Source organism: Cyprinus carpio, chromosome B3 (assembly GCF_018340385.1).
Source record: "Cyprinus carpio isolate SPL01 chromosome B3, ASM1834038v1, whole genome shotgun sequence".
Taxonomy (NCBI): Eukaryota; Metazoa; Chordata; class Actinopteri; order Cypriniformes; family Cyprinidae; genus Cyprinus; species Cyprinus carpio.
This window is the reverse complement of record NC_056599.1, coordinates 27,257,104-27,282,792: the sequence shown is the minus strand read 5'-3', so window position 1 is coordinate 27,282,792 and position 25,689 is coordinate 27,257,104. Positions and strand designations below refer to the sequence as shown.

At 37.0% G+C, this 25,689-nt stretch overlaps 1 protein-coding gene, 1 long non-coding RNA gene and 1 pseudogene across 10 annotated transcripts in view; 1 reads left to right on the top strand and 2 right to left on the bottom strand.

The window, feature by feature from the left end:
* The window catches only part of LOC109054917 (microtubule-associated protein tau-like), a 38,437-nt gene extending 21,143 nt beyond the window's left edge, over positions 1-17,294 (bottom strand). For 5 of the 9 annotated variants that reach the window (XM_042720593.1, XM_042720587.1, XM_042720591.1 and 2 more), the window contains exons 1-3: positions 17,143-17,292; positions 16,942-17,017; positions 15,426-15,521 (exon numbers count right to left, since the gene is read on the bottom strand). The gene's annotated coding sequence lies outside the window, so the exon portion shown is untranslated. Of the gene's footprint in view, positions 1-14,089; positions 14,241-15,425; positions 15,522-16,941; positions 17,018-17,107 lie in introns of those variants that run through there. The other 4 variants (XM_042720592.1, XM_042720588.1, XM_042720589.1 and 1 more) reach the window with 4 other exon arrangements.
* Positions 17,295-19,338: 2,044 nt separating this feature from the next.
* LOC122136883 lies at positions 19,339-24,297 on the top strand. Its single transcript, XR_006154376.1, has 4 exons — positions 19,339-19,444; positions 20,018-20,064; positions 20,816-20,975; positions 24,066-24,297. It is a non-coding gene; the product is annotated as an uncharacterized LOC122136883 (long non-coding RNA).
* On the bottom strand, positions 19,802-22,240 carry LOC109054636 (annotated as a pseudogene).
* Positions 24,298-25,689: the final 1,392 nt, after the last annotated feature.

Here is a 25,689-nt window from a genome sequence, read left to right as displayed (position 1 = left end):
CCACCACTACATCATTAGGGACTGATTTATTAACCAAAAATATTTGTCGGAAAACACAAACTGGGGAGCAACATCTAAAATGCTCAAAAACTAAAAAAAAACAAAAACAGGATAGCCTTGCAGCTGGTCTTCAGCAGATGGTGCGTTTAGGTTGATTGTCCTCAGCATGGTATCCTGGAGTCCCCATCAGACCATAATCCATTCCTTCCAACAACCCGTCACTCATATGATCGCAGAAATTCGAAAAAGAGAATTATCTAGTCAATTGCAGATGGACAAAATTAAGTCCAAGCCTATATTCTTATTCAAGTCATTTTACTCAGATATGTCACAATAGGGGAAAAAGGTTGATTGCAACTTTATTTTTAAGCTGACTTTATAGGTTCAGTGGCTTCAGATTAAATTAATATTTCAAATACCATTGGTCTAACATGGTTCTGCATGATTTTCTTTTTCTGTACCTCACACGAAGCTGAAATATAGCGCACATGAGGCCATATCAATTATTTTCATGATGCTTTTAAGTTAGGGTTGCCATATGCACCGTTCATACGGGACATGTCCCGGCCAGGATTTTAATATTGCCTAAAATATCCAGGTTTTGGGTGTTTGCACTGTGCAGGTCGATTGTTTTTTGGCATTTTTGAGGTTTATAGATTGTGTGACATTAGTTGGATCTTTATGGTTTAGAATCGCTCTCGCACCTACTTTGGTGTCTTTTTATGATCGGTGCGCAGCGACGCTTCAAGTCAAACGAACAAACGAACAAGTGCGCATATTTGCATCGCTTCGATTGTTCCCTGTAGATCTCACCTTCTCACGCCCAGCCCAATGACTGGTGGATTATGTACAATACCTGCATATTATTGGTCAAACTGCTTTAGATGTTTTAGGCAATATTAAAATCCTGGCCGGGACGTGTCCAGTATGAATGGTGCATATGGCCACCATATTTTATGTACAACCCCAGGTTACTGGTTAATTTTTATTTTTTTAATGTTTTAGTAGAAAAAGAGGTGTGAACATGCTTTATTTGTGTGTGTGCATGCGTGTGTGTGTGTGTGTGTGTGTGTGTGTGTGTGTGTGTGTGTGTGTGTGTGTGTGTGTTCCACGGAATAAATTTTACAAGTTTGGAATGACGAGTTTGTAAAACATTACAAAAATGTATTTTATATTGAACATTTCTTTTAACCATCTCAAATGGTTAAGTCAGTCAATCAGCTTCACTGGCTGGTTTACCAGATTTTGCTGGCAAAAAAAAAAAACATAGCCATGTTGGTTCACCAACTAGAATGTCAACAAATGGGCACTAACTAGCATAAACTAGCCTGAGGAAGCACATGCTGGTCTGGACAGAAGAGAAAATGTGCTTGGCATGTGATTCAATGTTTGCTAGAAGGCCCTGACTGCATGGTCATGAAAAGCATGACTAGTTCCATCAGCTGAACACTTGATCTTGTCTAGGGTGCCATTTTCCCAGGACACGTCCTGGCCAGGATTTCTATATTGCCTAAAATATCCAGGTTTTGGCTTTGGTTTCCTGTTTTCATACTTAATGAAGGTAATGATCGTTTGACCAATAACTCGTACGTAATCGACCAATCGTGATGCGTGAGAAGGTGGGATCTACAAAGAACGGTCAAAGCGATGCAAATACGTGTACATACTAGTGTTGGACTTGAAGCAGCACTGAGCATAGCGACCGGTGTATGACATCTAGACTTGTGCCGGTATTCGGTAATGCGATATATCGCGGTGATGAATATGCACGATATTGTTATCGTGGGCTCTTCTAAATACCGAGAATAATTATATATTACAAATTATTCAGAATTTGAAATGCATTTTAAGAATACTTTTCCCATCAACTGGTCAAAATGCACAACACCGTTGTATGCTGCTTTAAAGACGCATGTGAACCCTGATGTAAACAAGGACGCACGAGAAGCACATGGAGGAACACGTGAGAGATGCGCTGAATGAAAGCACATTCACTCTCTGACAGCAGATGGCGCTAAACTGCAGAAAATGCAGCCCTTACCCTGGAAACCCCATAAATAAAAACAGCTGCTACTTTCTAAACATTTAAATAATATAAAATAATATTTATATATTTATATATTTCCATAATTTTTTTTTCCATTTTAATCTGGACTACAACATGCCCTAGATATTGTTTGAAAGTGTTTTGATTCTTTATTGATCATTAACAATTTACATTAGGGCTTCATTAGTTAATAAACTGCCAATAAAAAAATCTTATGAACATTTATTAATCTTAGGTATTCCAATATTTAATAACACATTGTTAAAATCGAAAGTTGCAACTGTGTTATTTAATGAGCTAACATGAGCTAAGACTTGTATTTTTTAACAAAGATTAGTAACTTCTGTAGCAAATGTAGCTATTGCTCATTGTGAATGTTAATGCATTAACTAAGGTTAACTAATGAGGTCTTATTCTAAAGTGATACCTAAGGGTCTTTAAAGTTCCTTTTGCACTTTAATCGGTGTAAAATTTTTAACTTTAAATATATTTTTGTATTGCTTTATTGTATTTAAATGTTCACTTTGTATTAAATAATTTTTTTGTGTTAAAATTTTTTTATTTTATATTTTAATTATTTTTATTTTTTCTATTTTTTTGCTTATTTTTGTTATAAGAAAAAAAGTTATTTAACCTGTTATACTGTATTATGACCACTTTTTTTAAAACTTAATTTCAATACCGTGATAATACCGCATACCGTGACAAAACATTATCAATTAATCGCAACAGGAAAATTTGATACCGGCATATCCCTATTTTTATAAATTTATTTTGATAGTGTTTTAAAAGCACAAGAAGCCATCTGCTCTCTAGAGCCCTCATGGTACTTTGTCATACTACAACTAGAAAATGGCATGTATGGTCACCCTAATCTTGTCCATAGGGAATCGACTGGATTGTGGAAAGCAGACACCAGATGGGTCTCAAGAATAAGAGGAATTGATGGCATCAACCAGTTTGTAGGCAGAGCAAGGTATTATGTCCTGATAAAAGACTGCAAAGACAAACATTTTCTTTCTGTGCAATCACAAGCACAATGAATGAACCAGGAATTGTGTTGTGTTGTGAATTAGCTGCCTAAATTTTCTGTTCAGCAGTTTGGTCTCCTCTGGCTGGAATTCAGATTTACAAACAATTGCTGTTCACGGTGCTCAGCGTGCTGGTGCACTTGACCTGAATGATTGTGATATCTCCTGGGTAGTGCATTGAGAATGTCAGTGCCCCTTTAAGAAGCCTACGCCTTACTTCCTGACGATGGGCTCTCGCTGGGGAGCAACGTCTATCGCTCTCTGTCTCTGTCTTTTTTTTCATGGTTAAGGGCTTGGCACGGAGCAGAAAGGGCAATGCTGGACTTATGAAGTTTAGGCCTTGGAATGAGGAGTGCTCTTGAAAGACAACGCAGGGCGACATGTGGTCGATATAGCTAAGGGGTGGCCCTGACTGAAGTAGGCAGGGGTGAGACGGAGAACTGTGATGTGAGTTGGCCTGCAGCCAGGGACGGGCAACTCTCACCTCATCAATATTCAAGACACATTACTGCAGAAAGCACGAGAGAATGAGAGAGCAAAAAAGAGGGTGAAAGGGAAATGGAGACTGAGAGAAAGAGGAAGGAGGGGGGGCAGAAAAGGAAAGAGGTGTGTAGTACACTAATGCAACAGAACAGCTCAACAATAAGGATGACACACTGGTTCTGAGCCAGTGTCTGGGAGTTTTGGGCCCTTTGACAGAAATGTCACTTTCTTTATTTGGACTGTACTACACCGTTGAACATTGTTTGCATGCCTTGCAAACATAACTATCTGGTTTACAGTGATGTATTTAGCATCACCAAGAATCTAGGTGAATTGCAAAAAAAAAAAAAAAAAAAAAAAAAATTCAAGTGCACGTCAAATCCAGACACATTAATGATACTTTTTTGAATAATTAAATCATGAAATCATGGGCTATTTTTCATTTTTGGGTGAACTAACCCTTTACCTAACAGTTTATCTGATTTTCAAAATAACTGTTAGGTGTTAGTTAGCCTACTTGAACATATCAGTTAGAATGAGTTGAAAATTATAAGTCAGTCAGAAATGTTTTGCATTGTATATCATTTTTCAGAAAATGTGTTTATGAATTTATAGCTATCATGGAGATAATATTATACATTAACTGTACAATTTCCTATCATTATACTACATTTTTAAATATTAAAATTAAAATATATTATTATTTACTTTATAAGTTATTAGTTTATTTTTGTTAGTATAAAAAGAAGGAAAAATGCCTAATGAAAATGTAGTTTTATTTTATGACACATTTTATACACATTGCCAAATAAAATGCATAATTGATGATGCTAGTGAAAATTTAGTTAGTGAAATAATAACTGAATTGCTAGCCAGTAAATAACAGGCCAAAAATAAGCCTTATCGCTGAGCCCTGCTTGCAACAATACAGTAAACAGTGTGCAATGGAGAACAAGTGATGAGGAAGACAAAACAGAGAGAGACAGAGAGGGAATGTGTGAGGGTTTCTGAGCTGAAAGGACAAGCGCGTGTAGGCGGAAAGGGGAGCGAAACAACAAAGACATAACATGCAGGAAGAAAGAATTCAGCAAGCAAGAAAAAGAAAGGGAGGAGGACAGAAAAAGAGAGCACTTTGGGAATGAAAGGATAAAGGGACTTCAGGCGAGAGAAAAGAAAGAGTTACAGACACGCAGACAGAGCCTGCAACTGTATGATACAGCAGATTTCTAGAGGGACTTTCACTGATTTTGCTGCAATAGTGCAATAGGCTGCCATCACATCTAAAGGACTGGGGCATCGTGGGTATTTTCATTGCACTCAGCCCTGTCTTCTCTCATCAAATCACGTTATTTTGCCTGAGCACACTGAGCTAAATGATCCTGCAGCATGGCAGATCTGAAAGGTTTCTTGAGGTTGTGCATGGCCCACCGACATTTATCCATGTATACGGTACATTTGCTGACCGTTTGATGACCTTCTCAATTTGGTATACTCTGATCTGATTGGTAATGATTTAGGGTCCCTAAAGGCATATGGTGATGGAAAAAAATTAATGGGAGGAAAAGTATTATCTCAATGTGTTCTTTCACAAAACTTTTACATTTACCTGAGAAACTTTGCGCTCCCTTGCAAAAACCTTTGTGCCTGACACAATATGAGATGTGAAGAAAAAAAAAAAACATTTGCAAAAAACAACAACATTTCTCTGGGAAATGCAATAAATGTGTAAGCAAACACAAATGTTATGCAAAGGATATCACAAAGTTTCTTGGAGGAACACTATAGTTTTGTGAGAGAGTCCGAAGTTTCTCGGGTAACCCAATAGTTTTGCAAGTGAATGCAAATGTTTTGCAAGAGATCACAAAGTTTCTTAGGGTAACGCAATAGTTTTGCAAGTGAATATTTTGTGAGAGAACCCAAAGTTTCTCTGGGAAATGCAATAATTGTGCACACAAACACAAATGTTTTGCGAAAGATCATAAAGTTTCTTGGGGGAACGCAACAGTTTTGCGAGAGAACCCAAAGTTTCTTGAGGGAATGCAATAGTTTGTGAGTAAACATTTAAGTATAATGTTTCCTCCCATCTCAGATTTCCATCACCATGTCTCCTTAGCAGCTCCATAGGATGGTTGTCTTCGTGCCTTATCTTTGGAGATGAAATTTTGGGTGTTAAATTGAAATCGTGTTTTAATCAATTTTCAGTTAATTATTATCCTAAAAACATGTGAACGATATATGTAAAAACGTATGGCTTACTATATAGTGCATAACAGAACAAATTAATGCATAATAAAACAAACTGATTGACTGCTAATTAATAAATTAAAAAAAGAATATCCTATTAAGTGAATAATTGAACATCATTTATTTATAAAATAAAACTTTAGACATTTAACACATAATTAAAAAATAATTGTAAATACATGTAAGGTAAGTGCAAATTCCAAAGCTATCAGGCTAATCGGGTTTCTGTATGCTATTAGCTAACTAATAATACAGACATTAATGGTCATTATAATATAGTTCAAACAGCATTTATCATAACATGATTTTGTAGGAATTGTAATCAGGCGCTAAAGAGATTACCTATTAAAAGTCATTTGAACCAATGGGATCAAACTTAGGTCCTAATGAAGACCAGACTTCAATGTGGGACTTGATTTGTCACCATACTGGATCAAAGGGCACATAGGGTTTTTTAGCAGTTAAGAGTCAACTCAAGTTATCAAGGTACTGAGCTGACACAAGAGGCACTTTTGAGGATGCAATAATCACTGGATTTGCCAAAATTGTATTGGCATAAAATCTATTTCGGCTTTTTTAGTAAAAGACTGGCCCACATTTAAATACATATTTCCCATGATTTTAGTACAATCAATATTACTCAAATAATATAACATAATATATATTTTACAAAATTTACAGTATTGTTTACCTACACCCAAAATGGCACGTAAAACAAAATTGTGTTTGGTCACTTTACATGGCTGTCATTCGGTCTCTTCCTATATAAGTGGGTGGTTCTTCACCAGAATATGCTGTGATGTGAATTAAACCTTTTGGCACAACCTTTTGTTTGAGCCATTTCAAATCAATCAGACATTTGTTTCTTTTAAGGCTGTACATAGGTGGTCAAGTTTAGCACTGTCGGCTTATGATCAGACGCAAATACCAGGTGTAAAGTGGCAAACCTTGTCATATATCGAAGAACCAGTGGCCAATTTTCAATATGGAATGACGCTAATCCAGTCATGCGTGTTAAATGTGATGCTATGTAACCTGTCAGTGTTCCTAGTGTGATGAAGATCAGCCATTTTTCTGCAAAACTGACTTGACTTTTGCTTATTCAATTGGAAAAATGACCATCTGTCAAACCCTGCGCAACAGATACCAGGAGGTAGGGGTGTGTGTGTGCCATGACATGATGGCATGGTGATCCATAACCTCACGTTACCTCATGTACAGTGCCTTGCAAATGTATTCATACCCCTTCATTGTTTTCATGTTTTGTTGCCGCCTTATGTTAAACTGCTTGCTTTAAATTATTATTTTTCCCCACAACAATCTACACCCCATACACCATCATTATAAAGCAAAAAAAAAAAAAAAACACGGTTTTTAACATCTTTGCTAATTTATTAAATATAAAATGATTCTATTGCAGAATTATTCATACCCTTATCTGGGACAGTTGAAATTTAGCTCAGGAGCATTCATTTTGCTTGTAGATGTTACTTCATTTCAAGTGAAGATAACCTGTGGCAAATTCAGTTGAATGGGTATGATCTGGGACGGCACACACATCTTAATAAAACGTCTAACAGCTGATACTGCATATCAGAGCAAAAACCAAGAACTGAGGTCAAAAGAAATGCCTGAACAGCTCAGAAACAGTTTTGTGTCAAGTCACACATCTGTGGAAGAGTTCAGAAAAAAATTCTGTTTCATTGAAGGGTCACAGAAGCATGTAGTCTCTGTTACCCGTAATGGAAGATGTTTTAAACAACCAGGACTCTTCCTAGAGCTGGCTTCCTGGCCAAACTGAGCAAACTGATGAAGAAGGGCTTTGGTTGATTTGAGTGGTGACCAAGAACCTGATGGTCACTCTAGTTGAGCTCCATGATCATATGTGGAGATAGGATAAATCTACAGAAGGACAAACGTCACTCCAACACTCCACCGATCCAGTCTTTATGGCACTGTGGCAAGACTCAATCCTCTTTTCAGTTAAGACACATGAAAACACACTTGGAATTTACAAAAAAAAAGCACCTAAAAGACCCTCAGACTCTGAGAAACAAGATTATCTGGTCTGATGAGCCTCAATTCTAAGCATCATGTTTGAAGGAAACCAGATCTGCTCATCACCTGCAGAGTACCATCCCAAAAGTAAAGTATGCTGGTAGCAGCCTCATGCTGTAGGGCTGTTTTTCAGTGGCAGGGATTGAGGGACTCATCAGAGTAGAAGGAACGCTCAGTGCAGCAATATATAGTTATAGCCTTGATGAAAACCCAGTCCAGAGCATTCAGAATCTTAGACTGGACAGAGGAGTGGTAATAGTAGAAGGAACACTCAGTGCAGCAATATATAGTTATAGTGAAAAAAATGAAGGGGTATGAATACTTTCACAAGGTACTGTATGTCTCTTTCTGTAATTAGGGCTTGTCAGTAAATTTACAGCCCTTAGCAAGGGCAGAAAATGAGGCAAACGCTCTGCTGGCAGAGATTAATCTGTGAAAAAAAGTGCAGACGTCGACAGAACCCAGCTGATTAAATAAGAAGAGAAATCAATAAAGCAGTCATCTTCAATAAATATGAGCTGAACAATAAGCAGGAGAAAACCTGGTGAGTTAAATATGTATACCCATAATGCTCTCAAAGACATTTCTTGCTTCCACGGTAACCAGCCCAGCAAGTCAATATGGTAAATTCCCACACAAACACCCTCCTTTCACATGAAACTTTTTGCTTGGTTAGTGCCTCAGAAGGCTCATAATCCATAGCTTTTCCAGCACTAAGAATCTTAATCTTTGCAGCATAATAAAGGTTAATGTCTCAATGAAAGAGTTAATGAGATCAGTACACATGACATAAATGTCCTGAACTCTGAATAATTATTTTAGGCCCTTGTGGCTTTAAAATCCATTATTCGTAAGCCATCCGTTTGCACTCTTCCATTTCCTGTCTATATTTTGTGGCTTGTCTGCTTTCCAAGCCTCTAATACATCAAGGTTTTCATTAAGGTCAATATGAAATAAACTTTTACCCTCTCTCATTTATTTCTTAATAAACATTCCTGGTTTTACTGTGAATAATGAATCTGTTCATGTTATTTTAAAGGGGGGGAAAAGCCCTTGTAATATTTTTAGATGTAATAACTTGTTTCTGTGGACTATCGTCTCAAAAGCTCTTATTTTAACTGAAACATGAAAATAATTATCAGCTTTATGGTTGAATATACATTATAGAAGTAAATTCAGTTGCAAACAGCATTTTTTTTTATTTTTTTTAAATTACCCTGGTTTTGCTAATGTTTAATAATGTGTTAGTCTGAATATCTTGAGGAATCTGTCAGCCCTACATCAAAATATCTGTCATGTCCAGCTTAAATGTAGGGTAGGTGATTTCAGAAAGGCTGGCAATAGCAAGCTCACTTTGAAAGCATAAGATCTCACCCTCCCTGCATAATCACTCTTCAAAGCCATGCCTCCTTCAAAACACATGAATGTGCACAGGCAGACCAGAGACTAATCAGAGACACGATGAGAGATGGCGCTGGTGTAGGGCTGAATGCTACGCTGTCAGATTACCTCATGTCTCCTTCACCTTCATTACAGTACAAAACTCATAATATTACAATAATAATGCTTCCATTCTCTCTCAGTCTACAGTTACATAATGGAACATTCTGACGACATATTATCATACAAATGTTGACAGGCAGGTAGATCAGCTTCCACAGACAATATAAATATATATAAATACATTTAGAAAACTTAACTTAGTGATTGATATCGGGATGTTTAGAGACTTTCAACCAGCATGAAAATGTTTTTGAACAAATCACCTACCCTATCTTTAACAGGCTGGAGGCAGATGAACTATGACTGTCTAGACAATTGTTTAGACATGATAGCTATTCCTTAGACAGAGTATGTCTGAGCTTAAATCCACCTACTATACTCTGAACGGAGCTCCATATCTGGGTTGTCATTGCCCTTTAACTAAAATACTAACTTGTTTATCATCTGTCCCCTATAACAGCCCAGAGATACACTCATACCTTAGCTTCTCTGAGGGTTAAAGGGGTCATCGGATGCTACATGCACTTTTACAAGTTGTTTGAACTGAAATGTGTGTTGGCAGTGTGTGTACACAACCTCCCTATAATGATAAAAATCCACCCAGTGTTTTTTTTTATTTACTTAAATCTTTATCCCTTTCTCAAATCGAGCCGATCTCAGATTCCTGTCTGTGTGATGTCACAAAAACAGGCCCCTCCCACAATAGTTTGATTGACAGTAGCGTTTCAGCACATACTGGACTGGCGTCTTACCTTAGACCTGTCCTGAGTGAGCTGTCATCAGTCCGCCATTGTTTCCCCGCCGGAGCAGATGTAGAGAAGAATGACTCCTAAGCAATCAAGGTGTTTTGTTGTTGGACGTAATAATGAAAATAGCAGACATCATTTACTCCTGACATCTATGCCGCTGAAGACGCAGTTGATTACATTAACAGTCCCTCAGAGAGCAGCTCGGAAGAGAGGGGCGGGGTCAGCATAGCTCATTAACATTTAAAGGAAAATGCAAGAAAATGGCTTGCTCTGAAAAGAGCTGTTTTTGACAAGGTAAGAAAAAGCTGTTTTTTACACTACCGTTGAGAAATTTTAACCAAACTATGTTAAAGACTTTTCATTAAGACCCTAAAGAATCAAATAAACTTGTGGAAAATGGGTATCCGATGACCCCTTTAAATTAACCAGATTGTCCTTTCCAGCTCAGCGTTTCTGTTCACTAAATTTATGGGTCTCTCTCAGAGTTTTTCAGACTGACCAATTACATAAGTGCCCTATGCATGGTGTAATTGAAGTGGCCTGGAGATGGTTCTGGAATGCCTCTGCAACAATGCAGCAGCAAAACAAACACCCAAGTCAAGTCCACTCAGGTGAAACTACTTCCTAGGGGCAGTTCAGTGTGAAATTGTTTACTGTTTTTTTACATTCTGTAGAAAGGTAATAAATGTGCGTGTGCTTTGGCTGTTATTGAAGGGTGGGCAACACTGCTAGCTTCCCTGTCTGTGCACAGTTGGGTGCCGCTCTGCCTCTGACCTAGTTTTGTCTATCCCAGCTAGCAGTGCAGACTGCACCATCACTTCAGAAGTGTGCAGCCATCTCTCCATCTCATGTCTCCACCCTTTAGTCCATCTCCTTCTCATTCTCTCTCTCTGTGTGTTCCCGCAGAGCTCCAGCACTGGGCAGCAGGATCAGTGAGGGTGATGGCTGCAAGTCTACATGTGCCAAATGCATGCAGGTGCAGCTTGGTCAAGAAATTGTTCAGTATTTTCTCAAGCATTGCAGCATGCTTGCACCAGCCAGCAAGATTAACTGGTAAACACTAAATCCAGTGGTTAGGAGCTTATCTTTTCATTGGCCCTCCCCAAAATCATGCTTATGTGTTTAAAGAAGTAGTTCACCCACAAAATTCTGTCAATAAATGTCATTTCAATCCTGTTTGGGTTTGTTTCTCCAGTGAAATTAACAGGTGAACTTTTTAAAAAATATTCTAGCCTCTCTTTTCAATATGATGAAAGTAAATCGGGACCATGATTGTCAAGCTCCAAAATCCCCCCAGAAAGCATCATACATGTATCATTAATGTGGTCCACACAGCTCCTCCACTATATTCCATGTCTTCTGAAGCCACATGATAGCTCTGTTTGAGGGAAAGACTGAATTTATATGGTTATTCACTATTAATCTTCACTCCATTGTTGTGATATCCAATGAGACTGGATCATTGAGTTAGTGAGAACTAGAATGGTCTGATTCTTGAGCAAATTAATTGATTCACTGAATTGAAAACAATGATTTCTTTACAAATTGGACATCTCATGAACGCATCAAGGTGAGCTGTAGGGCAGAGACTTTCCATGAATAATGACTAATTAATAAATAATTGGTCATTTTGGAGCTTGATGTCTTCATTCTTAATTCACTTGATATGTAACAAAGTGACTGAGATATTCTTCAGAAATGTACATTTTGAGTTCCACAGATGACAGAAAGTCATATTGGTTTGTAATCGTCAAGGTGAAGCCTCACAAGATTTAGCTAGTTTTGTTATATTATTTTCTTAATGTGAAGAACATTTAAATAATATAAATAACCTATATAATTTTAAGGAAACTTTTGTGCATTTGGAAAATTCTATAGCTGTAAAAGTTTCCTCATGGAATCAATGATGCCAATAAAGAACATTTATTTGTGTAGAAAAAGAGTTCAGAACAAGATTATTAGAACTAATAATGCCAGGAGCATTATCAAAGAGAATGTAAATGATGTGCATTACTACAAGCATGACTTAAAAGCCTCATTTACTGTATGCATAAGCAGTGCCATGGTGATTTGCCCATGTCACACCTGCTCCAACAGCAGAGATGTCCTTGATCTAACCGAGAGACGCAACCTTCCCATCAGCCATGTGGTCTAAACCCACCGCCCCAGTCTTGCCCAGACTCCACAAGAGTTCAGTTCGCACCTCCCTGAACTGAATCTGCACGTTAAATGAACCAACTGGTGGAGCAGTCAATGTGTTTGTGCGCGCGGACTCTGGCTGACATGAAATAATGCTCATGCTGCCAGACAAAGTCGCTGCTGATAACAGCATGATCCACTTAGCATATGAAAATATTCAGTCCCTGAAAAGGACGGCTGGCATTTACGTGAACATGTGTTGTACAGATGCTGGTATGAAGAGGAAAATGTCAGTCTGGTGATATACATCCACCACAAAATGTGTGTGGATGCAGATAGCTGTGAGGCACAGACATCATAAACTACTCAACTGGCTTCAATATTGAGAATATAAGATGTATAAACAACATGAAATCAGCTTGCGTGTGTGTGCAAGACACATTTTTTGTGATCTCCAGCCGCTGCACACAGGAAGTTAGTCATCTGTTGCCATGGTGCATCAGGGAGTTCAGGACTGCAGTGCACACTGCATGGGATCTGGCCTACCAAACCAGAGAGACACTGTCTCACTGTCTTCAAGACTTGCTGAATCTGGTTTGTCGTATCTGTCGTATCCCCAGATGTTCCTGAGATCTTATTGGGCGATAATGGTTCTTCTAATGAAATTAAAGTGAACTCTAATGCTCACATCCCCCTTGTGGAGACCCTCTGACAACATATGGTCTAAAACATATGACTCAATTGAGAATAATTAATTGAGAATATTGATTAAATGTCTTATCATTAAGACTTTTTAATGAACTAAGCTGAATTATGATGCAGTCATTATAAGAAGCAAATTTTCTTCTAAATGAAAGGAGAAATGCGGTTCGAAATCAAGCCCACCCTCCTCCATTCTGAAGCTATAAGTGACTAACAGTGAGAAACTGAATCAAGGAACAGGCGATGTCTGACAGGGGTAACACACACTTCATTGCATGATCTGTAAACGAATCAGATTTACCTAATGTTCCATGGGTCTCCTTAATTGTCATGGTTAATTACATTATGCTTGGCATAACTGGACAGAAAGCACTCTGGTTCTTAATGACAGTGGGATCTACTGTCTGAAAAATGCTTAGTTTTATGCATGCAAAAGCAACCCCCTCTGCCCACCCCATACTATTAATTAACTATTTTTTGGATTTTATTTTATAGCAGCCTGCAGACAGCATCTATAGTATTAGCCTGACTTCTTCAGTTAATAAGTGGGAATTTTAAATAATGTTTGTCAGCTTTACTGGAATGACTGGTTTTGTAAATCTGTTAAAAACTAATAAGGAGGACTAGTTAGTATTCTCCTCAGCTCTTTTTATACATCCCTTGCAGTATCTTTTTGTTCTTATATTTGAACCCTGAGGCCGCATTATTAATTTCCCCCTAAATTCTCTACAATCTAATAACACTGGCTCAAATAACGTGTTAAGTAAATTACGTTCAGATACGTGTTAATAATTTGCACAGACAGGCAATGACAAAAACGTATTGCAGAATACCAGCCGACCGACCATTACATATCGATGAACTTCTCCAGAAAGAGACGCTGCTATAAACCATGCTGAAATACCAACCGCAAATGTCATTTGGTGATCTTTAAACAGTATAAAAATGAAAGACATAATACATAATCGATACGAAGGCGACAGTGCCGTTGGGCTAAAGGCAGGCGGCATGTTCAGCAGAGATGGGCGTGGGGGAGGAAGTGAGAAAGATGCAAGTCGACCGTTACGTTTCAAATGTTACAGCCAAGATTTTCGAATTCATAATGTTTATTTTTAAAAAGAAATGGTACTTACGGTACTTATTGTTCTTACGGAACAAACAATGGGCGAGGATGATGAGAGTGTGGCCAAACAACAGCCGCCGTGATGAGAGAGAGGGAGAGAGAGGGAGAGAGAGAGAGAGAGAGAGAGAGACGGGGAGGGCGGGGGAGCAAGGTGTGTCCGCTGCCTTGAAAATGCAGAATTAAGTCTACACATCCTTCTATTCTCATACAAATCATAAAACAGAAATAACAGCGAGTTTTATGTAGTTTAACGGTCAGATTACACACTATAAACTGAAGTTATAAAAATACATGGGAAATTTATTATATGTTAGCCTACCGATTCAGGCTTGTTGCTCCCATTTCCCATTAGGCTAGTGAAAGTCTTTTTGTGTGATATCATATTTTCGTTCAATAGGCTGTTTTATTTGCAGAGTCGCCCAGACAAAAACCCCATGTGGTGTTACAAAGGTCAGCATCTTTCTTTCAGTGTTCTCTTAAGAAAAAAAAAAGAAAAAAAAAAAGAAGAGTTCTTTCAAAGACGTGCGTTCTAAACTCACCTTAAATCTGCCGATAAAGGAGAACCTTTAATATTCTATAGCGATTTGTGTAACCATGGCATACACATGCAACATCAGCACCATCCTCAACCGAGAGCAAACTGCGAAAATCGCTTTACACCGGAGGATCAGCGACGCGTCGAGTCCGCTTATAGCTGTCAGGCGGATCAGGACAAGGCGCAAAAGCCGCATAAAAACCCGATTATCGATTCGTCATTCGTTATGACCACAGCGGACCTGTGGAGAAAACCTGGCACCTTTCATCCAGACTGACTTAACGCATTGTGCTCCATCATCAGTGTCTCAATACTTCTAGGTTTTTCTGCACCGGCGAACCGCGTGCACCTGAAGCATTGCATGCGTCTGTCGCCACACTGCCTCGAGATTTCATGAAATTCCTGCATGCCCTGCTAAAAGACAAATATAATGTAATGTAATATTCTTTAAATTAAAATAAATGGTTATTGTCTAGATTGTGCATCCATTAAAATAACTACCGGTTGGTGCGAATGCATAAAGAAAGCAATCCAATTTATGTGCAGTTTTTCTTATCGATGCAATCTCAGAGAAATTACATGAATTTTCTTTCTTTCTTTTTTTTCTAGATCAAACTATAAAGAAAATCAGGCCCGTTATGTCTCAGTCACACACCCAACAGTCGGATTCACTAACGTCTTAACACCAATATAGCCTACTGTTCGCAGTGGTACAAAATGTGGTATAGTTTAAGAGCATATCTCAGTGCTTGATTATTGATGAATCGCTGTTAAATACAAGTCTTTGAGTTTGTAAACCGGTTTGACTTACCTCTGTGGTACACTGAGTTATTGTCTGTCCAACTGCAGCATTCAGCATGAACAAACCCTGCCAGCTCCTTCAGCGTCCTGCAAAGGGAGGATGGCGCTAGAGCGCGAGATCAAGAATGATGTCAGGTTGAGCTCTGTGCACTACTAACATGACATTTCTATGATATTCACAGCTAGCCGAATGCTATCCTGTGTGTTACATTATATTATACATTTTAGGGTGTCTGCGTTGTGATCAGGAATTACCTTACATTTACGATCTTGGCAGATGCTTTCTAACAACGAAGTAAGAGTATACAAACCTTTTTGATACCTTAAGCATAAAGGTTTCTATGTATTTGCATATATGCCTGTGTTAGAAAAAGACATGGACCCCTTTAGAAACCCCCTGAAAGTTTGCAGACCTCAGTTTGAAAATCCCTGGCAGAGACTACTAATTTATAATTTTGTGTGAAACCTCAATAAAACATGCTACTGTGACTACAAGGGTTTGTTTATAAAAGCTACAAGAATAAAAATAAATAAATAAATACTTGGAATAAAATAAACATTAATAAATCAAATACAATTTTAAAATTCATTTATTTCAGCTAGTTGCCAAAGCGTCATTTCTCATTTTAATTTAGTTTAACTTGAAGTGATAAAAAAAATGCATTAAAAAATATGTAAACATTTAAAAAATGACAGAAAACACAAAATTACTAAATAAAATGTTACTAAAAGCATAAAATATAACAATACAATTAAATTTAAAATATGATAAAACTATAAAGTATGTAAATGATACTAAAATAACACTAGCGAACATTTTAATGCAAGGGTGTCCATACCTGTTCCGGAAGGACCACTGTCCTGCAGAGTTTAGCTTTAGCTACCCTTAATAAAAATAAAATATGAACCAGTATATTTGAGTCATCATAATTTATGGGTGTTAGAGTTTGGGTGTTAGGGATGTTGGAATGTGCGGGGTGTTATTGGAGGTGGTTGATGATATGTGTTTTTAGAGGTGAGATGAGGCCATCCAAAGCTATCATATTTGAAAACGCATTCTGAGTGATCAATATCTCCCTGTTTATGTTCTTAGAAGATGCTTTCTTTCCATATAAAGCATATAAAACAGCTTAAATGTTACAGCTTAAATGTTACTAAATATCAAATATTTTATTTTTTACTTTGACTTAGAAATATGACATTCATTCTTGTTATTTTGAACTGGTTCTACAGTGAGTCTTAAAGACATTTGGGTCAGATTTTTGCTGATTCACTGCACAACGCAGCAAGCTAATACATTACTGTTTTAAACAGTTAACAGTTTGCTTTTATGATCAACCCCTTTATATTTTCACAGTCTAATCTTAACAGACATTCATGATACACACAAGCTCTCTCTCTCTCTCTCTCTCTCTCTCTCTCTCTCACACACACACACACACACACACACACACACACACACACACACACACACACATTGCACCATATGCCCCCCAAATTCAGCCATATTCCCCTGAGTTACATACCAAGCCGAGTCCTTCACCTGGACAGCTTCACATTAACAGTAAGGGTCCTTGTGCTCCTCAGTTTCACCGCTGCACACTGTTTTATCCCAAAAGACAGAGCAATTGTAAGATCAAATGTAAATTCCTCCTCCTTCCTATTGCTAAGCAAGTAATCTTGATCTCTTACATGCAAAAACAATACTATAGATTATCTTAGAATACCCTATGAAAAAGAGCGATGCTGTTGATGTTCTCAATGTCCTTGTGTTCTTCAGATGTGTGAGATGCTCTTCTGAGAGCGCTTGGTTGAGGTTGGGCTTGGGTGGGAGTTGCTCAGCAACTAGCCCACATGTGAATGAGTAGGCATCTTTTTTTTTTTTTTTTAGATGTTTTCTATGCGAGACAGCTGATGGCCTGATAATGTTTGTTGCACTGACTTGCCTTCCTGGGTTGGATTTTTAAACCCCTCTTTATTTCAATATGTTTTGATACATCCACCTATAATATTTCAAATGGATGATATTGTTGCATTATTTCCTACAGGAGATAAAGTCTGGCTGTTACAAACCCTTTTGACCATTAGGAGGCGTCTTAGCCTTGTCAATATGACTGCTTGTCTGTTCTTCTTCAGGACTGGGGTAGTTGTTTTTTCTTCAGGAGAAATCTGACTTTTTGATATTAATGCATGCACATTTTTTTTTAAATTAAAAAAACAGTTCAGTAGCAGAAGTACAGTAGTATTAATTCAAATTACTGTAGCTCAAAACATTCTAAAATTGTAATATAAGAAAAAAGAATTGTAATATAATTTTTTTTATAATAGCACTTGAGTAAGTTTAAATTATGTAATTTTATGTAAATTTATTAATCACAACTTAGGTAAATGCGTGCTTTTTTCCAGGGCAATACAAAATATATCCTGAAAAATATTTACTGAAATAAAACCTGACAACTAGTCCCGGTCTCCACTACAACAAAACATGAACAATATATTATGTAATTGGTAAGACAACACTAGTTACACTATGACTACATGGGACAAACAAAATGAACTCAACATTGATATTCCGACTGTGGATATAAAGGTATCCTGGCAACAAGACATGAAGTAGCAGTTTATTTCTGGCTGTAAATATATTTAGCATAACAAACTTCACAGTAATCCAGCAGCTTTGGCTGCAACTGAGAAGAATCCCTTCTTGTGCTGCTGCTGATAGATTGTGTGTATCTCTGCGCGTCTTACCTCTCCATGCGTCAGTAACACAATAACCTGCTCTGCCTCAGCCTTTCTCAATCCTGCTGGACACAGCCGGAGCTAATGTGCTATTTATGAGTCATTGTGTTGAAAAATCAAAGGAGATGCTGCGTCCCACAGCATAACAATAAAGGAGACAAATGACAGCATCTCCGTTGCCATGGGACACACAGGTAAAATACATTCTGGTCTGTAAATTAACATTTGCCAGCTGTGGACCCACACATGTCTATCACTGATCCATGAGAATGAGCTGTCTGTAATGTAACCATGTGTGTATACACAAATTGTGGATAATTTTATTCAGCTAGCCTCTCTGGAATAGGCTACCCTGATTCTGATTGGACAATCACCGCATCCAGTGGACAGATATTCCTAATAATGGTCACGCTGTATAATATCAGACTGTTTGTTGGTGTAACTGAATCTAAATTCATGTCTCTATTATCACACCGGTGACTGATTGTTTTATACAAACAACTGGTGAAAGTGAAAATAACTATGGGACCCTTGCAGTGAAAATGTCTTGTTGCTATAGGGCAGGGTTATTCAAATCTTACCCTCGAGGACCAGTGCACTGAAGAGTTTAGCTCCAACCCTGATCAAACACACCTGAGCATGCTAATCAGTGTCTTCAGGATCATTAGAAAATCACAGGTAGGTGGGTTTGATCAGGGTTGGAGCTAAACTCAAGGGTAAGATTTGAATAACCCTGCTATAGGGCAATACTTTTATTCAGTGTATTGGACAACTTTTTCTAAGTGGTTTTAGAATAATATATGGGTAAAATTGTAAAATAGTTTGAGCTCAAATCAATAGTTAAATATTTAATTCTGTACTAACATGAGATAAAGTGAGAAAATGAACAGTTAGCCATTCACTGTCGCAGAATAAACCTCTTCATGAAGAAACAAACATCTGAGCATCTGTTGTATGAAAATTCTGGAAACTACATCAGTAATTACACATGAGTCGAAGTATGTGATATTTTTGGTTTACTCCATCTATATCATATCACATTTACGACATAAACACTTTATTTAAAAGCATTTACTAAATGACTACTAACCAAACTGCAATTCTAGAGGATCTAAGAAAACTTAGAAGAGAAACATTTTAACACATGTAATGTGAATTTCCTCTTGTTGTTCATCCTGGGCTGTAAATCTGTAATTCACACCGACACTGGTGATCCAGAGTCTTTTCTCTTTCCAGCTGTTGCTGTAATCCATTTTTATAAGAAAATCTGCTCCAGCTGTGTCTTATAAAGTAGGTAACTGAGACCAATTTTGATGTTTGTTTATTTTTATACCAACTGACAGTGAGTTTTAGACTTTGTGGATGTGCCCTGACACTTAAAAAAACATTGACATAAGTTTATGAGAAAAAAATCTGTAATGTTACAAGCATTCAGTAGCCTAATATACTAACAAATGCATTGGAAGTAAATGCATTAAATTTCAACATATACTTGGAGGGAGTTTGCTTTTTGCAAAGCATTACAAAATAATTGTTTAATTGTTTAGAAAATCTGTGCAACAGAAGTAATGTCCTTTCTCCATGTCCTAATTTCGAAACAGTATCAAACATCATTGCATTTAAAATTCATAATCACCTGATCTGAGCTCTTTCATTTACCCAGCAATGATGAGTTTAACAAACGCTGTGGGAGAAAAGGATAAAAGGACAAGATTAAATGATAGAATAATACATAGAATATATTAGCTTTAACTTTTCAAATTTGGAAAATGGTTACTCCTTCATAGCTGACTCAGCCGTTTCCATCTTCCTGTCCTGCCATCAGCTGTTCTACCTCTGATTCTGTCATTTTCTCACCTGCAGGTACAACGTGATACTCCGTGCTTGTTTCTGGCAGCGTTAATCACAAGGTACAGTAAATATGTAAATCCAGGAGTCAAACACAGATTTTTTTTAAGCTGCTTATGTTCCAGTAAATCTCTTCTTATTTTGACAAAGTACTCATTGGGTTTGTTAGCAAAAGTGTATCATGGTGTGAGAGCTGCTGTGTAGCAGTGTTTTGTATTTACGCAATGTTGCAAGAACATTGGGTAAATACAAAAATACAGTGGCGTTCCCTTCTTTGTCAGAGACACAATAATAATGTACTCATGGTTTAGCCTGCTGTCAAGCACAGTTTATTCCTCTCACCCTCAGGTTTGGGTTTGCCAAGTACTTTGAGCGATCCTTGGTTTTTAGGATTATTTTGAGATGCCCTCATGACATCACCACACTGGGTGTAAATGATCTTCATTTCACCAGAAGGAGTTTTGTCGAATAGCATGAAGGCTTGTTTTAAATTCTGTGTGAATATGATATTGATATGTAGTATTAAATGAGGAAGAGGAGTGAAAATTTTTTCAATTTAGGTCTAATTGGTTTCACAAATGCTTACCTTCAATCTGATTGGCTGTAAACTCAATCTGGGTGGAACAAGATTTTAGGGAACTTCTATAAGTAACTAGACAGGTTAACTTCCAAACAATATTATATCATATAATGGGCACAACCACAATGGAAATACAGATGTTTTAGTTCTCTAAAGAAGCTTTCTGGGGTCATTCAACAAAAGTCAGTTGCTCCTCACCCATTGAGACTAAGAATAACAGACATCTGTTCTAGGACCAGAGGGAATTACAGTGAGACCTCATCCTTATTTTCCACATGAGAGAGAGACTCACTCAGACAACAAACAGGAATGTTAAAGTGTAATATGGGAGCTTGCAGACACCTGCGTGGAACCTCGTATGACCACATGGAAGCTCTTTTATACTGACCTCAGGTGAGCTTCAATTGTCCAGACCCCATCACTGACCATCAAGTTAGTTAAAGTTGCATATGTGGTCTCAAATCAATATGAAGAAACATTTATGTCTTCACATACAGTAGGTACTCAACTGAGAATGGGGTTTTAAAGCCTAAAGTTTGTGTGAAACATTTTAACCTTATTTAATTTGAATGATTTGAGCCATGTTGTTCAGGTCACATAATGTCACATACTTTAATAACAAGGTTAAAGACCAGTCAATATACAACTCAACACAGCCTGAAGGTTGGATGTTTTAGTCCTGTTGAAGCTTATTTCAGCCACAGAATAAAAATATAAAATGGGTAATTGCCAAAAAAAAAAAAAAAAAGAAAAAAGATTTTATCTCACAATTCAGACTTGCAAGTTATAAACTTGCAATTCTGAGTTTATATTCTCACAAATTTTCTCAGAATCACATCTGTGTATGCAGTAAGGTGTCTAAAAAACTGGGGATAAAAATGGAAATTATTGAAAAACATGAATTTATGACATGTAAAATATGAATTCCATGAAAAAAAAAAATAAATCTAAATTGGAGATATAAATGCTCAATTCTAAGAAAAAAAGTTTGAATTGTGAGATATAAACTCACAGTTGTGAAATAAAGTCAAAATTGGGAGATAAAAGTGACCTTTTTAATATTTTATCCCTTGGTGGAAATAAGCTTTCATATCGGCTAGTGCTTATAAATTCCAATAATTTTTTTAAACAAACCAAGTGCAGTAATTACTATGAATCTATAAGGAGTTTTCGAAGATGGATTAAATGGCTGCTGATGAACAACATAAGATCATCTAAATCTGATTTTTGTGTATTGCAACAAAATCAATTTAGAAATAAGCTCAGTGTCATTTAAAAAAAAAAATCTATTATGTTTTTAAGGTTTAAGCTTACCTTCTGATGACTTTAGGGAGGAAGTTACTTTGTCTACTCACTGGTGTCTGCTCACCATGATGATCTACAACTGAGCAGCTAGTAAAATAGCAGTACCAAAAAAAAAACGTACAGCAAGTGTACTTACCTTAATGTTTTTGGGATCAAACTGAGAGTCCTTTGGTTTCTCTGGTTCAGAAGGAAGGCACTGGCTTTGCTGCCTCCTTTTTCAGTTCAGCTTTTTTAGGAGCCATTCTTCCACCAAGATGGTGAGCAAGAGGGTGTGAGATGGGGAATAGGAATGAGAATGACCTCTGAGAGGTTTTATACCCTTCTCAATGCTCCCCAGCTGCATCAGCAGGGTTGGTCCATCCCATCATCACCCACCAAACAAGGACAGAAAGCTTAAGGGTTCACAAGCCAAACCCCTGAGACAGACACATGACGGATTAGAACCAGTAAACTGCCTTCATCACTGCCAGCCAGTATTCATAATTTATAGTTTGTAATTATGCTCTCAAAGTTTTAAACTAGATATCTAACTAGTAGGCCTAATTGTTTTGGCGAAGCAAGTAGTTTGGCTGTCTTTTCTAGAAAGATCTTGGGTGAATCAGACATCTCCTGGGTTTACCTTTGAGGAGAATGGAGCTCCAAATTTGGCTCATGCACATTGTTTACATGTTTAACGAAGGTTATTTACTATCGTCACATCTTCAGCACTGCTACTAGCAACAAACAAAACAACCTTTTTTTAAACAGGTTTCTCAAACATTCCCCGTCTACCACTGGTTACTCTCTGCATATTAATCTACAATAAACTTCAAATATTGCACACTTCACTTTTAGTTAATTTCCAACAAGAAAACAACTGAAATAATTCTGTATCTATTATCCCCTGGTTAGTTACTTGTTGTGAGTTTCATCAGACAGACCTCATTCTGTCTTTGTGAGTTTCAAGAGATCAAGGGAATTATTAAGGATAAACACCTTATGTCTTGGTTTGCTATGAACAGCAACTGCTGGCTGTTCTTGCTTTTTTAACCCCAGAGGTCTGTCATTCAGACACCTGGAGCAGACACTAGTTTAAAGAAAGGAGAGCTGTCCACCTGTTCACTCGGCCTTCTGAACCTCCTGCCCCAGATGGAAGAAATAACATATGAACAATACAATTCTTTAATTTATAAAATTCTTTAGTTTAAAAGAAAGTTCATTTATTTGAAATATTTGAATATTTTTGTTACAATGTAAAAGTCTTTAGTGTCTTTTTACTTTTACTTTTGATCAATTTAATGCATCCTTGCTAATAGAAGTATTTTTTTTTAAATTGAACACTATCTGTCATTGATTACTGATTCTTATATTGTTCCAAACCTGTATGACTTTTACATCCATGAAACTTCAAAGAAGACATTTTGAGGAATGTTAGTGCTGTTTTTTTTCCCCATACAACAAAAGTATACAGTGAGTCTTTACACTTCCAAATTTCATGTTAAATTCAATGTGTTACTTATGTGAAACTCTGAAATTCTCTGAGTGAGACAATTTTTTTCAGTGTACACTACTGTATATCCAAGTCATTTGATTTGAAGGTATATATTGAAAGCTTTGTGTGAGGAATGGACTGAAATTTAAGGCACTATCCACTGGTAATCTGCTCTCAAACCTCATTTGCCCCTGGTGACAAAAAATAATAATAATAATATGAGTTTGGAATAAAATGATAGTGATTAAATAATTATCATTATAATAATTAATAATTTGTTACATTTATATAGTGCTTTTTTAGGGACTCAAAGAGCTTTGCATTGTAAGGGGGGATCTCCTCATTCACCACCAGTGACTAAAGGATGACAGAACATTAATTTCAGAATAACTATATAATGCTTCATTAAAACTTTAATGTATATTTTATTAGTTTGCATCTGCATACATATAATGCCACAGAAAATTCAGTAACCTGACCTACAGCTCAGTCTGAACCTCACCTTTCAGATTTTCAATCTATAAAATATTCCTGTTCAGTGCCGCATCTGTCACTTCAGCTCTGGTGAATCACATAACAACAGGGGGGATGTATACTCCTAGAACTCATCCAGTATCTGCTTGCATCTGGACAGTGCTGTGGAGCCTTCTCCCTGTCTGTGACATGGGACCCCCTTCTGTTGCTGTGATTTCATCTCTTCTTTCTAGGTCTCCCTCTGTGGGATGTCCATCTCCAGACACAGAGAGGCAGGGCTGTTGGGAGTGTCTGGTTTCATATTGTTAAGCCCGCATGAACTCTCAGTGACAGCGTGGGAAGAGAGATGTGTTTGCAGGATGTATGTACTTCACTGGATTGAGAACTTTGTATAACTCAAGCAGCCCGACGCATTGGTTGTATATCATGCCATGATGAGTAAATCAATAAACTATTGTTGTCTGAGAGAACAACAACAGTTGCACTGTGTAAATTTTGTGATGAGTGATTTACCTTGCAGCAGCAACAGTTCCTTGAAATAGTTAATAATAATAAAGTTATAATTAAAGGAATAGTTTATCCAAAAATGAAAAATTGCTTTTACAGACCCACAGGCCATCCAAGATGTAGATGAGTTTGTTTTTTCTTAACAGATTCGGAGAAAGTTAGCATTACATGAATTGTTCATCAGTGGATCCTCTGCGATGAATGGGTGCCGTCAGAATGAGAGTCCAAACAGCTGATAAAAACAACACAAGTAATATAAGTAATCCACTATAGGCTGGTAGTTTGACAAGAAGCAATGGTTATTAAAATGCCTTATTTGTTACTTACAAACACATAGCTTTTCTCTTTACAAGCCATTAATTGATGAGTTGTGTAGATTATTTGTGGATTATTGTGATGTTTTAGCTGTAACTGCAGAGGATCCATTGGTGAGACAGTGATGTGATGCTAAATTTCCCCATATCTCTTCTGATTAACAAACAAACTCATCTACATCATGGATGGCCTGAAGTTGAGTACAATTTCAGCAAATTTTCAGTTTTGGGTAAAATATTCCATTAAAATGGGCTACTCCAACAAAAAATAGACGTGATTCCCTTATCTACAAAATTGCTGCCTTTATCTACAGTCTTTCTGTTTATGCTCCACACGAGGGCAGCATTAATTAATTGTAGAAGCTGCTGATACTGATTTGCTGTTGATCATTCAATTGGGCAAATGTTATTTGAGAATTGAAAGTTAATGCTGCAATTAACATAAATTTAACAAGCTCTGTTTTCTATATCTCTGTCTCTATCTATCAATATATTTCTAGACATATTATTATTATTATTATTATTATAAATAGCTATGGGCTTTTTCAAGACAGCGAGTAGATAAGATGCTGCTCTGTTATATCCAGTTTAGTGTAATTTCTATTAACACAGCATAAGTGGGAAACAAATGTCTGTGTAAGTTTACACCAGGATCTACATGTATATTTTTAGTCTTATGTTCTGATGCTCAAATTAGTGTATTACTACAACTGACCAGTAGGTTGAGCCATTGTGCTGCCAGAATGAGATGAAGTGACAGGTGGTAAGACAGGTGGATTGACAACTTCTGTCTGGAAAGGGAGTTCAAGCACAAGTCTATTAGTCATGCCTCAATATACACATTTAAAGAACTATTACAACTTCCTTTAGATGCATTATCAGTCACACCATTCAGAACACTGGGTTAATTTTTAAAACATTAAAAGTTTATTATATTATATTATATTATATTATATTATATTATATTATATTATATTATATTATATTATATTATATCTTTGCCATTGCAGCATTCAAAGTAAAATAAATCTGACTT